Consider the following 15,692-nt stretch of genomic DNA (forward strand, 5'->3'; position numbering starts at 1 on the left):
TGAACTGAAGGCAGACACTTAACCAACTGAGCCACCCACGTGCCCAGAAAACAATGTTTTTAACAGAGCCAGGGAGAAACAACAGGTCATTTATAGAGGAACAGCAATTGGACTGACAGCCGACTTCTCAACAGCAATTTCAAAGCCAAAAGCAGTGAAATAATGGCTTCAGTGACCTAAGAGAATAAATTCAGCAAAGCCACCTTTCAAGACGGAGAGCAAAAGAAAGCCATTTTCAAGCCAACAAAGGCCAAAAACCAAACCAAATGAAACCAGAACAAACCCTTGAGAGTTTACCACTACCAGACTCTCACTAAAGATTAATGCTAAAGGATTCATTTCAAGCAGAAGGAAAACGATCTGAGATTCATGAAAGAATGGTAAGAAAAGATACTGATAAGTATGTGGGTACACCTGTACAAACACTTACTGTATAAAACGGTGATGTCTGGTCGAGAAAAACAGGTCAGAATGGAAACACGGGATAATAATTATATATAGATTGGGAGACACAGTGACTAGAATCGAACCAGTCTATGGTTCTTGCATTGTTGGGGAGGAAGGTAAAGACCCTGATTAATTTTAGGCTTTGGTAAGCATGCCAGCTACAATAGCTGCAGTAACCAGTCCAAGAACAGAGCGAGCACAGCACAGAACTTCCAAATAAGAAGATGGAGAATGGAACGAGGGGGAAAAACATCTCAGTCGAGAAGAAAGAGCAGAAAAAGCTGCAAGTATATAAATGTGGTAGAAATCTATCTCAACCCATCAATAATATACACTGATTCTAAGCATCCAGACACCAAATAGCATTGCCTTAAAATATAGAAAACAAACATTTCAGCACTACCAAGAGAAACCGACAAATCCAGTGGGAGAGTTTTAATACATTTCTCTCCATAATTGGTAGATAAATCAGGTAAAAATAGAAAAGGACATACTATAGACCATTTGAACCGTACAAGGAACTAATTTGTTTTGACCATCTCATATAGAAAACTATATCCAACAACTAGAGAATCCACATTGTTTTCTAGAGCTCACGAACATTTGAGAAAAGAGATAAAATATGAAAAGGGAGCACGCCGAAGGGGTTTTGCTTCTTTCAGACTCGCCCCGAGGATCCAAACCTGTTTTGCCTTGACGTGCCTCGAGTCTAGCACAGTGACTCTCACAAAGGAGGCTCTTGAGATGTCCTGACCAAAGAAAGGTCAGTGGAGGATTCTCTGTGGAGGCTAGCAGAGGCTGAGTGAGCACAGGAGCCCTTTCCAACATGGAGAGAGACAAGAGGACAAGGTGAGTGAGGAAATTCTCCCTGGAGAATGGATACAGACAAGAAAAGCAGAGTCATGACCGCCTTCTTCACACCTGAAGACAGAGTCACGTGGAAGAGATTTTGAAAGCCCAGTCTTTGTGGTTCCAAATGGCAGAGCAGAGAAAGGCAGACAGGAATCACAGAGAAGAAGAGTTGGTTCCAAATTGGGAAGAATTTTCTAATAATTCACTGCTCAACTTCGGTTAGGAATTGGCCTGGCTGGTCCTATAAGACCCCTTACAACCCTGTGTGGGACAGGAGTCTGTCCGGGCTGTCCTGGGAGCCCAGGCCACAGACTAACCGTCCTTTCAATGCCATTCTTTCCAGAGATTCCTTCACCCCAAATTCCCTGGATATACAATCCCTAAAAGATCTGCCGAAGGTCCCAGATTCTGGAGGTGGTGGAGGAATAATGAGAGCTTTCGTCCCCAGATCCTCAGTTTGGTACCCTTTCTTCTCCACCACTGGCCTCTCTACTAACTGCAACGAGCCTGCTTTGCCCTGCTAGGCTGCCACGCACTTGCTAAGCCTACCCATGTGCCAGTAAACCCCATTCTGCCAGCACATGGTGCGAGATCACAGAAGCACAGAGAATTAGTTAAAATAAAAATGCCTGAACCTTCCAGGAGAAATCCAAGCAAGCTTACCTTGACCTCCGCAGCAGATGGTTGAGTTGGGGGCCTGGCTCTAGGGGCTTCTCCTGCGGCCGGCCAGTCATGCTGCTCTCATGCTGCTGGGCAGTTGGGAAGAGGAGGCCTGGTTCTGCGGGGGAAAGAGCAGGAAAGGTCACTCCCTCATCGTTTGCTCCCAGCTCTCCATTACCAGCCTGCAGGGGACACTATCTAAAAGCCCAGGGAGTTCCTGAGGCTGGCCTCACGCACTCTCATGTCCTCGGGGAGCAGGCAGGCATGGACCGGACAAACATTTCCCACACCCTACAATGTGCCATGCGGGGATCTGAGGACTGAGGCTAAAAAGATGAATTAGATGCACTCCCTGCTCTCAAGAAACAGTCGAGAGAGAGAGAGAGAGAGAGAGAGAGAGAGAGAGGCACATTTTTCATTACAATATAATTTGGTAAGTGCTATGATTTCCCCAAATTCATTCAACAGCCTACCTGTCCCACAGGGGAGCAGAGGCAGCTCGCAAGTGCTACCCACAGGCCTTCCCAAATTACTCGTCAGGAAGGATGAGTTGTCTTTGTTTGTGTTTTAATTTCCAATCCATTGCAGATAACTCTTTTTATAAAAGGTAATGAAAATGAACTGGTAGACAAATGAAATGAAAAAAAAATGCTCATACAAAGTATCACGTCTTCTGATTCAACAGATTACTCTGTCCAATCGGGACGAAGTTTCTACGGGCTTCCCCGCCATTTCTGTACTCGTCCCATGGACGGGTAAGCCATGTGCAGCCAGCGCCATGCCGCCAACCAGAGTGGAGCGGCATCGCTAGAGCAGAAGTTGACCCCGAGTTAGGCTTTCCCAGGATTCCTGGCTGATCTCTTGAGAGGGGGGCTAGCAACGCACTGAGGCCAAATTCACCCTGTGGACTACAGATCAGAGAGTCTCTCTCCGGGAAGGAGGGCCACTGCAGGAACATCAGGGAAAGAGCCAGTGTCGGGACAGAGCCAGTGGAACTTGCTGGGTTCAGTTTACAGAGCACGGGGCTCAAAGAACCTGGTCAAAACCTCCCAGCCCTCACTATGGCAACCCCAGCCGAAGCTACTGCCCCGAACAGGAAGAACAAAGTGTTATCTATGAAAACGGACTGGGACACTTCAGAAAATAAATCAGTTCGGAAATGTCAAGAGGGCTGCTGGTGTTCGTTCCTACTATTTAATGCCATAAAAATGATTTTTTTTTTAAATTGAGAAATCCTTTGTCTGTGACAGCCAGCTCCAAAAAAAGGCTTTAAATGCCTATTGCCTTAATACTTGAGGGAGAGATTACAAGTCATTTTCACCCATTTGAATGCTTAAGAGAAAGTGTTCATTCCTCTGAACTCTCAGCTTTTAAGTAGTTCTTATTTTAAACTTTAGAAGATAACTCCACAGAAGAAAAACTTCCCCTTTCAAAGTCTTTTTTTTTTTTAATCTCCAACACTCATATAGTCTCACTCCCTGCTTCCAATGCTAAATCATCTGCAATTTGGGAGTTTGTTGCTCATGAAATTCTAGTGAGAAGCATATCATAAACAGTCCTATAGCAACAGAATGCTTTTGAAGTGATGTCTGTGATGTTACAAAGATTGTATATCATTGTCTCTGTACGTTGGAGAAGAGAAGGTTATGGGGATAACTGTTTATGTACAAATAAGTCAACGTAGTAACTGGCAACCTGCGTCGTAGACGTTAGCAAGAAGCTAAACCATGGCGTGGGGTGGGAAGCAGGGACGTATTTCCCCCAGTTTCCATGACTAACACGCTGTCCTGACCCTCAGCAAGCTCTCCTGCCACAGCCCGAGTCCTTGGAGCTGGTGGTGTCATGGGCGAGAGCTATGCTTAGGCAACCAGAGAGTCAGATGTCATTGGTCATCTACTCTACGTCAGGTGCTGGGCTGGCCGCCGGGGCTCTCAAGAGGGGTTCTCCTTCAAGAGGGCCCAAGGCAGACATGGAAGCAGGTAACTACAACCTCCCTAACCTGTTTAAAAAAAGACCATACTGGCTGGAGTTAAGGCAGAGGAAAGCAAATCACTAGCTCAAGCCCTCTCTCCAACCATCCATTCATCCTCCAATGGTGGCTGAGTGATGGTATGTATGCACCATGCACGGGCAAGGCACTAGGCAGAGAACAGGGGAGACCAAAGTGGTCCCTGCCTTCATGCAGCTTATAGTCTAGCGTGAGAAACAAACATTAACAAATCAGAAATAACTGGAATAGCGATGTGCTCTAAAGAAGTATGGATACCGCTTTAAGAACATGTGATGGAGGGGTAGACCTACCATGGAAAAGGGTCAGTGGTGCTTTCCTAAGGAACCAGTCTTTAACCGGAGCCCTAAGAATACATTAGTGAAGCAAAACAGAGAGGGCAGCAGAGAAACAAGAGAGGAAAGGTGTTTCCAGCATGATGAACAGCCTGTGCAAAGGTCCTGTGATGAGAAGGAGCAAGGCACGTTCTAGCTATACGAAAGGAGGCTTATAAAAAGGACCAGACTGGTTCTTGGCCTCACACCACATTTCACTCACTGTGGTGTTCAAGGCAAGCATTAAAGATGTGCGGGTTTTATAAAGTGCCCCGGAGGTGCCTGTGGCAAGCCAGAGATATGTGGTGCACACGTAAGGGGCAGCTCTCTCACCCTGAGCTGGCGCAAGGCATCCAAAATAGGGGCCGCCTTGCTCTCCCTCCAATTTTAGACCAAGTTTTTGGCGCTCTTACCTATTTTCTTCCCAGCAGTGGTGACTTGGTTAAATTCAGTTTGGCCGGTAGTAAAAATTAGTCAATCAGCACTGATAAGACAGACAACGTGTGCATTTTGGAATGTGGACAAGCATTCCATTATTAAGATTATTGCTGGAGAAGCATCCTGGACGGGGTAGTACTTTAGGAAAATTCATACAATTTCATGCATGGAACATGAGCTTTGGGGCCCAGCAGACCTGGGTTCAAATGTGACTCCATCCCTCATTGGCTATTTGGCCCTTTTTCTTCTGTTAAAACAGGGTTAACTGCACTTCCTTGCAGGGGTCTCAAGGAGATCAGCAAAAAGCACACTGCGTGATTCCCAAAAGACCCTGAATAAGGGGCAGCATTACCATCATTGCACCCCAGTGAGTGGGGACAGGGACAGCCATGCCTTCCCTCAATGTGAAAACCAACAGGAGTCCACGGAATGATCTCCCTAACCACTACTGGGGCCGTCGGGTAGCTTTACAAGGGCTCAGGCATTACCCATCAGTGGCCAGGTATCCTGATGACTCACCGTTTCTTGGTGTGTACCCTCAGTGGTCCCCATTCACCTTGCTGAGAGTCCCCAGCAGGAAGTCCCACTCCATGCCAGGGCTAACCCTCACTGAGTCATGCCTCATCTGCCCCAGGCTCAACTGCATCAGAGGAATCCAGATGTCCTTCCGGGGATTGACGGGGAGCCCCACTCAGGAGCTCTGGCCCCCCACCACGAACAACGGGGGTTCCTTTGGACAAACAGCTGAGTCCCAGAGGGTAGAGGAAAGGGACCAGCTACCACATCCTACCACAGACTAGGCATGGTGTGGAGACTTCCCAGCGATCGCCTCTAATATTTACGACAATCCTGCAGAGTCACTGCGGGTATCACAATTTACCAAGTAGGAAACTGAGGCCTGCTGACTTGCCCAAGACCACAGAACTGAGTGCTGGAGCCAGAACCTGAAGCCTGGAAGCCTTTCCTCTTTACTCCATCACCACGCCGCCTTACAGGGGACAGAAATCTTATTGCCTCTTTCCCAAACGACCAAGGAGGACACGGTCCTGGAAGGTTGTGTGCCTTTCCAAGGACCTGCAGTCAACAAGCCACCAGGCAAGGCCAGACTCTTCCCACTGCCCCACGCTGCTGTCCGGGCCTCAGTTTCCCTTCTGCACACTCGTGGTGACAAACGCCACCTTACATACCACACTACTGTCAGAGTTAAGGGGGAGAACAAAGATTTAAAGAGCTGGGGGAAGGGAAAAATTAATATACAGAAACAAACACTTAAAATGGGTACTGAGAGGCTCAAACCCAAGAGGGAGGATTCTTCTCAGCCACGAAGCAGTTGTAATGAAAAGAAGAGCTCAGGGGCGCCTGGGTGGCCCAGTCGGTTAAGCATCTGCCTTCGGCTCAGGTCATGATCTCGGGGTCCCGGGACCCAGACCCATGTCGGGCTCCCAGCTCAGCGGGGAGCCAGCTTCTCCCTCTGCCTCTGTCCACCACCCCCCATCTTGTGCTCACACTCTCTCTCAAATAAATAAATAAAATCTTTTAAAAAAAAAGAAAGAAAGAAAGAAAAAAGAAAGTAAAGAGGAGCTCACATCCTGCCCTGATGGGCTGGGGGAGGTTTAGCTGGGGACACAGGATATACAACAGGGAGCCTCTGAAACGGGAAACAGGACCAAATGAAGTGTGAAGAATTCCCTCCATGCCACCCACAATAAATTAGAAATTGGCACCGATTTTAAAAAGAAGGAAAAGGAGGGGGGAGGATCCAATCTGTAGCTTTAAGAACAGCTAAGAAACGGTCAGAAGAGTAATCGATGCAATGAGCAATCTCAGACTCCAAGTGCTTGGGGGCCAGCCACTCCGCTCACTGACCACTGTGCAGAGACAATGGTGGCATGGAAGAAGATCTAATTTTCAAGTGAGACACATTCCCCCAACAGCCAGGGGAGGCCCAGAAGCTTTTTAGATGTGGGGGAAAAGTCTCATTCTCTCTCTAAACATCTCTTCTCTTCTTTTGGTGTCCCACTCCCACTCCCATGGCGGTTGAGAAAAACACAGCTGTCCTGCGTGGCAGGAGGGGGTCCTGTCCAGACCACTATGAGACAGAAGTGGACCATTTAATCCAGCCTTCTTGCACCTGGTTCATCCAGAACACAGAAGCTGGGCCATTCACATCAATAGCAGAATAGCTGAAACACAGAACATATCATCAGACAGACTCATTGTAGACTGCTGATGAAAGCAGGCTACTAGCCACACCGCAACCTCCTCAGGCCTCCCACCCCTTTGCTCACGGCCTCAGCCAGCCTGTCTTTCGGGCTTTACACACCCCAAGGTCTTTCCTACCCCAGGACCTTTGCACATACTGGTCCCTCTGACAAGGATGCTCTTTTCCCAGCTCCTCCCACATTAGCATCTAGTCAAGCTCTCAGGTTACACCTTCAGTGAGACTTCTCTGACTCTCCCAAAATATAAGTGTGTGCAACAGTATTTACACAGTTGCAATCAGTTAATTATTTGATTAGCAAGTTGGTCTCCCCAGTCGGACTGTAAGCCCTACTATCGCATGGGCAATGTCTGGTTTTTGTGTTCTGTTTTGTTTTTACCGTTGTGTTCCATGGGCTAACACAGCAGTTCTCAATCCTGACTGCACATCAAAATCATCTGGGGAGTTTAGAAAACCACGGATGCCTGGGTTCTACCACAAACCTATTAAACGATAGCGTTTAAAGCTTGCCAAGTGGTTGTAATATGTGGCCAAGGCTGAGAACCGCTGACTTGAGGAGGTCGTGAGTGCTGGGTTTATGCCCTAGAACATCTTGCAGCGGCCCAGGGAGTTACAGTAGGCCCTCGCTCCCTTCGCTTGTGTGTACAATGTAGCACTTAAATGTTGCTTTTCACTCCAGAGATTAAAGTTGAGGAAATTCCGGAAGAGGGAAACAAAATCCTCATTGTTAGGGAGGAATACTATTCCTTTCACTAAGTTCTGCCCATACAGTCCCCCACCCAACACACCCCTGTCCTCTCACCCTGCTTTATCACCTTTATCCTCAGAGCCACGGAATTAACCTGATGTGTTCCTGAAATGTACTTAAATATCTGGGATGAAATCTGCTCATTTTTTAAAAAATTAAAATAGCCCCAGTTACACAATGCAATAGGATGCAAAATTTCACACTAAGTTGTATTAAAACAGGAGAGTTCAAAGCCAGTTTGTACTGGGACACGCTTGCTGAATCAGCCGCTCTGTCCCTAAGTGATCTGTGTGCATATGTTAAGTGTGAGCAGCCCTGCTCTCCCCAGCTGTGCTGTCCAACATAGTAACTACTAGCCACAAGTGGCTATTTCAATTAAAATAATCTGAAATGAACTTAAAAACTCAGTTCTTCCGTTTTACTTGCCACATTTTAAGTACTCAGTAGCCACATGCGGCTGGCGGCTGCCATACTGGCCGGCACAGAACAGAACAGAACACTTCCATCAGTGCAACGAGTTCCGTGTGACAAGCATTCTTCTAGAGGGCAGTATCACTGCCTGGGCACTAGTGACGTTAGGGGCAGGATAATTCTTTGTTGTGGGGAGCTTCCAGCATATGGTAGAGCGGTAGTTCTCAACCTTGGGTGATTTCTGCCCTACAAGGAACACCTGGCAATGTCCAGAGACAGCTTTTGGTTGTCATAGCTGGGGGTTCTAATGGGCAGAGGCCAGGGGTGCTGCTAAAATCCCCACAGTGCATAAGACAGTCCCCACGACAAAGAATGACCTGGTCCCAAATGTCAGTAGTGCTAAAGTGAGAAACTCTGCTCTAGATTAACCAAGAAAACATAGTCATTCTCAGTAAAACTGGGGGCAGGAGACTCACAGACCAAAGTGCCCCTAACCCCTACCCCCCCCGCAACTTTGCCAAATTCAGAACCCTGAGAACAACTGTCTAGGAAAACTGGTGTCTCTATTTGTCAAGAATGAAGAATAAGAAGTCCTGGTTTCCAGAATAATCTATGAATTCATTTTTAAAATGAAGTCCCGGCACTTGGAATCTTAAGGACTGGGAAAAGTTGACATTCACTTTTGGCACTGTGATTTGGAATGTGTGATTAGTTCCATAGGAAACCACAGCCTGCCTGTCAGTCAGATGTAGATATTAATTCCTTTGTTCATGCATCTACTTATTCGAAAGTATTTACTGAACACCTACTATGTGTCAGGTACTCTTCTAGAGTTGGAAACAGAGCAGTAAATAAAAGAAACCAGGTCCCTGAGCAGTGGAGCTGACTTCCGACTAGAGAAGACCAACAGTTCACAAGGAAACACATACACCAGCAGCGGAAGGGTGGGAATGATAATGTCAGGAAGGAAAATAGGCCAGGGTAAGGAGACAGAGCGGTGAGGGGGTTGGATGTCTGAGGTCACCATTCTGAAGAATGAACAGGGAAGGTCAGCTGAAAAAGTGACATCTGGGCAGAGACCTGAATGAAATGAGATTGAACAAGGTAATTCGAGGAGGCAAGAGAGTCCCAGGCAGGGCGAAGAGTGGGTGCTGGGTCCTTTGGTGATACAAGCTTGAGGGAGAAGGGGGAGGGCTGGCAGAGAGGTCAGCGAGGCAGGCAGGGGCCAGGCGGCAGAGCTGGGAAGCCACTGGATGGCTCTGAGAAGAGGAAGAGATGGGGCCAACTATGGGATGACAAGAATGGAAAAGGACAGACCAGTCACGCGGCTGCTATGGCCTTCCAGGCAAGACATGGCGATGACATTATTAATCAATCAACGAAATCATTAATACTAAAACTAGCTCTCCACTTGGCCAATGCTATTCATATTCTGTCTCAGATAGCTCATGGGCAGGCCAAGCGTCCTATTCAAGCTACCTGTATGGGAAAATACACTCTGAGTTCCAAATGGTCAACTTGGGTTTTCAGCTGGGGACCGTGTGACCTGAGAAGAAACAGCACGAAAGGGAGTTGGGGGTTGGGAAGATTTGCAGGAGGAGAAAGGGAGGATTCCCCAATTGTCCCCCTTTCTCCAAAGCCATCAGAGAAGAGAAGTCTGAGAGGGGCCTTCCCACCATATTCTTCCAAGGGTGGTTGGGCAGCGAGTGGCTAAGACCCACTCTCCCACTACAGGCAGAGCAGAAGGGGAAGGACTGGTTCTCCTGGAAGGACGGCATTGCAGCTGAACAAAGGAGGGTATGAAGTCTCTTCCAGGAGCAGGAAAGCCTCTCCTTCTGGGATTTCTTGGGTTTCAGGGCAACACAGGGTCGGGGAAGCCGTGGAGTCAGCAGACGTAGCGCGCAATAACCCAGCTCTTCCTAGCTGCACGACACTGGGCAAGCCGCTCATCTCCCCAACCCTCTGATAAAATGGAAACGAGACCCTGCTTCTCAGTGTGGTTAGGAGGGGTCAAGTCAGACGCTGCCCATGTTGAGAGTAACAACAACGTCCAGCCCGCATGCCCAAATCTGGGCACGCGTGTCTTTTGGAACAGATGCAGAGCCCACCGTGGTCCACAGGCATGTCTGGGTCATTCCATGGAAAGGGGCTTCTCTTTCATTAATTTATCTATCCAACACACATTCACTAGGTCTTAGTGCTGGACGTGGTTTCTGGAAGTAGGCAGCCTCTACTCTCTAGGAATACAGGAGCAGTGGGGTGGTGGGAGAAAGAACAACAGGTTCCTCCAATCCTCTCTTTCCCTTGGTGCCTGGTGACCACTGCTCAGATGGTTTTCATACCTTTAGACTAGAACCAGCAGCCTCCTAGGACCTCCTAGGACTAGAGCTTGAAGCCTCCACCCTGGGGATAGTGCTATGTGCTCCCGTCCAGACTGGCAAGCAGGCCTGATCGTTTCTCCTGGAGGAAAAGGACAGGGAGGGAAAGGCAGGGCTGTCAGGAAGGCCTTCCTTCCAGCCGCCACTTCCTCCTTGCAGTGGACATAGCTCCAAGAGAAAAAGAAGACCAGGACAGGTCCGGGGCAGGCAGGACACCCACTCCTGACCCCCCGATGGCCCAGCGCTCAGCGTCTTCTCTAGCGCTTCCCAAGGAACGTCTTCAAGAGAAGGCCCCAGCTCTGAGTCATCTGAAGCAGAGAAGGGACCTTGTAAAAATAACTCCCAAGTATGAGGAACCTGTATTCACATTATTCACGAAACAAAGAACAAAAAAGCAGGGCAGGAAGCAGAGGAGGAAAGTGTCGTTCACATCAGTTTTCTTCACATGACAAGCAGCCAGGAACTCATTTGCTGAGCCCCATCTCTCTCTCTCCCCCCTCCTCTCCTCTCAGAGCAATTACATAAGCTGGAGAGAGGGTCTCCTTTTAACCTTTTGACTCTCCCACCCACCGTCCTTCAACTGTCACCCCCAAATCTGAGCCTTCCCGGTAATCCTGGACAGTATCCGACGGGTGCAGGCTGTGCCTTCCCCTGGTTGTCTGCCCTGACACAGGGAATCCCCTTGAAGCCCGAAGAGCCTCTGCCAAGTGGCAGGGGTGGCCTATCTGCCACTGTGACCAGACGTATTTTAGTAAACATTGATAAAATCAAAAGGAAAATGCCTCTTAATCCCATCGCTTTGTGAGAATATTTATTCCTATTTTTCTTTTTTGCTAAACTTTTAAGAAACTATGGTTGAGATCATATTGTATATACAATTTTGTATCCTGTTTCTAACATAAGCATTTTGTCATGTTATTAAAAGCTCTTTGTAAATATTAGCTTTAACTATCGGATAATAATTCACTAACATTATGGTACATTCCCTAATGTTATGAGAAACAGAAACCCGTATCCTCCCCGGACTTATTTTACCTAACGCAGGTACTTTTAAGTGACCCCCGACCACAGAATACTGCAATCATCACCCATCTCTGAGCACTTACTACTCTGTGCCAGGGACTCTGCCTCCCGCCATGTCAGCGGGCTGGGAAGGTCAGACGTGGGGATGGCTCCCTAGCATACCATCACACGCAAAATAGATCTCCTTTCTCCACACTTGGAACTTCGACACCTCCCTTGGTTGAGGGCCATCTCCCATTCCATTCTTCTCATAGGAAAACCAGGGCCTTGCCCTCACTCAGCTGAGGGGAGGCTCCAGGTCTGAGAAGCAGAGGACATGTGGACAACCGAAAAGCCTCGGATTGGTCATCAGGTACCCAGAGCTGGCCAACAAGAGCCTGCAGGCCAGCCAGCACCCTATTTATACAAAGAGAGCTTTCATGGAACACAGCCACACCCATCATTTACATATTGTCTATGGCCGCCTTCAGCCACAATAAGCAGACTAGCTGTGACAGAGACCATATGGCCCACAAGCCTAAAATATTTAGAACTTGGCTCTTTAAGACCGTTTGCTGACCCCCGTGTTTGGAGGCCAAACATCCTCCAAAATCCACGCTCCCCATTATTTAGTGAAAGGCGTCCCTCAGAGGCAGCTGTCCAGTCAGGAACTCCGTTTCCCACTCCTCCTGCTGCAAGATGGGACCTATGACTAGTTCTCATCAATGAAACGAGTGTCCGGGGAGGTATGTCATCTTGGGGCCATGCTGGTGAAGAGGTGGGTGAGCTTCTAACTACATTCTTTTTTCCCTTCCACCTGAACCCCGGGGCCTCCTGGGCTGCAGTAGTGTTTCCATCCTTTCTTCATCATTATTCCCCAGAAAGGAGCCATTTTGGACACTTTTTTCCTAATTGCCTTCCTCCATGAAATTATACCACAGGTACACTGTATATCTGGTTAGGTACTATGCATGTGTCCGTCATATTTATATAAGGAATGTAAGATTTGGCCCGTTGAGGGTGATATTGCCCCCACTGAGAATGTACCCTCTAAAACATAGCAGAATCACAGGACAGAGGTACCTGGGTCCCTGAATAACCTTGTAGAGGAACGCCAGGCACACCAAAACACTTGCATTTGACTTATAAGGGCAAGAAATAACTGATCATGTTAACTTCTCCAAAACTGGAAGATGAGTATGGTGGCTAACATTGCCTTAACACTGTTAATACGAGATCTAAATTTAATCATTTTTTTCAAAAGGATGGACTGGATAGGTATGTAACATTATAAACAGGGAATCTCTCCTAAATCCCAAAGAGGATAAATTTAGGATTAAAAGCCCCTCCTTGGACGGGGGAGAGTTTAGCCTGTTAACTCTTGAAGTGTTACAGGCAAAAATTTTAAACAGATGCAAGAAGGGTTGAGATTCCATCTTGATTAGGTGGAACATGGATAACACATGAACTGCATTCACTTATGTCCTTTTCATATGGATCCGTCATTGCAAAGATGAAAGTGAAAGAAAAACATTTTAAAAGACATCATTTCAGGGCGTGGCTTGGTTGGTTAAACATCCAACTCTTAATTTCAGCTCAGGTCATGATCTCAGGGTTGTGAGATCGAGCCCCTTGTCAGGCTTCATGCTGGGCAGGGAGCCTGCATAAGATCTTCTTTCTCCCTCTCCCTCTGCCTACCCCCCAACCCGCACTCACACTCTTTCTCTAAGAAAAAAAGAAAAAGAAAAGACATCATTTCAAATGACAAAGAGAACAGGTAAGGGCTACTAGGAAAGAGACTGGAAAAAATTTGTGGAAAATTAAGATTACAGAAGGTTAGAAACTGATGATGCAGGCCCAGGAAGCCTGAGCCCAGAGTAGACGTGAATATCATGGGAGTCCATCAGTCTGGCAGAATGGCCAAGAGGCTCATGACTCAGGGCAATGGAGGGCAGAAATCAGATGTGAGGCTGAACAAGGGGGATTATATGAAATCTGGAGTCAGAGGAGTTGAATCCTCCATGGGTGGCTCATGGGGCAGCCAGATATCCACTCTCCCCAGCGAAAAATGGCATTTTTTTTTCTCTGAAGAAACTGAATGGACTCGAAGAAAAGATATGAGATCCAGAAAGCAGTAGAACTAGTAAAATAGTAAAGGAAAATCCCAGATGACAATTGTGTAGCAGGCCTAGAGAGCAACCAGATCAAACTTGAGGAGAATAGAGGCTCTGGGAAGAAGGGAGGATATGTAAAATACCCAACTGGCTGGTGGGCTTGGGAGGAAGAACAATGACAATATGATAACAACAAATGGTTTAAAAAAAAAAGGCAATAAGATACTCTTGGAAAAATAAAAAGCTGTCAAAAAAAAAAAAAAAAAAAGACTCCTAATATATTATTACTTGGCTCCAAAGAGGATAATAGATCAGGCATCAGAGTCACACACTTAAATGCCTTCATGGTGAGGCAAGTAACTTAATGATCAGAGCAGGTGAGGTATCAGACAAGACCGGGCGTGTTCAGGGTGGTATGGCCGTAGACAGAGCAGGTGAGGTATTAAGCACACGCATACACTGAATGAGTGGTGGGGACTGTGGCAAACTGGGGTAGGCAAGCCCATTCTAAAGGAGGCATCCTCAAGCAGGGTTACCATTTGGGAAGTCAGACCATATGTGCCAGAGCTTCCAACTATTAAAACAATATCCCAAACTCTAACTCTTTTATGAAAATTCTATTTTAAAATATTGGCTGAAATTGAAAAAAAATTAGTAGGCAAACCAAACAAGTATGTCCAAGGGCAGACTGTCAATACACAATTTACTATCTACATATTCACAGTAAGACAAATCCTATCTGCTGATTTTTCAGTCTTTAGGATCAACCTACAGATAAAGCATAGAAGATTTAATGGCAATTAGAAAATAAAAATGTAAATGGTATCACCTTTGTTGTAAAGGTGAAAATAGAGATGACAGAAATTGGAAAACGGGAGCTAGCTGGGGTAAGAACACTAACATCTTCATCTTACTGAGAAGAGAATCAAGAAAGATTGTTGTTAATGAGCAAGAAATACGATAGCACATCTCACTTATAATGCTAACCAAATAGAGGAACTATAAATAACAATACAACTATGTTGTGAGGATGTGGGGAGGGAGGTAGAAGGGTGGTATGAGTGAGCTAAATCATCACCTATCACAACAGGAAGTAAGCTGATAATTTCTAAAATAGGAGTGAAATAAAAGCACCTTATTTTCAAATATGGAGATAAGTGCCAGAAAGAAGTAATTGAAAGAGTTAAAAGTGGTTGCCCCCAAGGGAGTGGGGCTGGGTTAGGGAGACAAGGGGACAGAAGACTGTTATTTTTATTATAAATTCTTCTGAATATAAACACCCCCAACCTTGGGGGGGAAAAGAAACTTTTGAAAGAAAATGAAACAGACCAATTCATGGGGTTGACTACTGAGATAGATAAGTAAGCCTACAAGCTGATTGAGTAACATAGTATAGATGGCACTCAAAAGGGTTTAAATGAAACTAATTAAATGAATGGACAAGTTACAGAGTTGTGGGAGGGTTAAGGGAACCAACAATATATGGTGCAGCACTCAGAGACTAACACCAGCAAGACGTCCTTACCACCCCTAAATCTGAAGGGCAAGAGGACGGAATGGTGTTCCGGGGGCCCAATGAGGCTGGAAATCTGGGAGAGGGGCTGAAGCTATTAAACACACACACACACACACACACACACACACACACACACACACCGGCCACTGCCAGAAATCAGATAAAGCAGAGAGGGAGCAAGAGGATTAATACTCCAACCTTTCTCTCCACCTGTTCTTGACTCTCCTGCTGGCATCTCCCATTAGTCAAACCCAATTAAACCTAGAAGGTAAGGTAGAGGAGTACAGCTGATGCTATCCACAGAGGTCAGCCTCCCCAAGACACAGCAAGGCAGAGAATGGATCCAGAAGGAGATGGGCAAAGACAGAGCAACCAACACAGACCCTCACGCTCTCCACTACCTGAAAATAAAAAAATAGATTAGATACCCAGAGTGGTAACTTTGACCTCCTCTAGTTCAGTAGCAGAACTAAGGGTCTGCCAGAAAGGGTCTGCCAGAAAGAAGTGACAAAGGATGTGTAATTTCCCCCCAATTTTCATTAGTAAATATAGATGGGTGACTTCCATACATAGGCTGCACATT

The 15,692-nt window shown here is 46.7% G+C and overlaps 1 protein-coding gene across 5 annotated transcripts in view; it reads right to left on the bottom strand.

Annotated features, from left to right (window-relative positions):
• TRERF1 (transcriptional regulating factor 1) overlaps positions 1 to 15,692 on the bottom strand; it is a 204,378-nt gene that overhangs the window by 69,438 nt on the left and 119,248 nt on the right. For all 5 annotated transcript variants that reach the window (XM_048219616.2, XM_026507447.4, XM_044387223.3 and 2 more), the window contains one exon: positions 1,963 to 2,077. The gene's annotated coding sequence lies outside the window, so the exon portion shown is untranslated. The remainder of the gene's footprint in view (positions 1 to 1,962; positions 2,078 to 15,692) is intronic.

This window comes from Ursus arctos, unplaced genomic scaffold (assembly GCF_023065955.2).
Source record: "Ursus arctos isolate Adak ecotype North America unplaced genomic scaffold, UrsArc2.0 scaffold_29, whole genome shotgun sequence".
Classification (NCBI taxonomy): Eukaryota; Metazoa; Chordata; class Mammalia; order Carnivora; family Ursidae; genus Ursus; species Ursus arctos.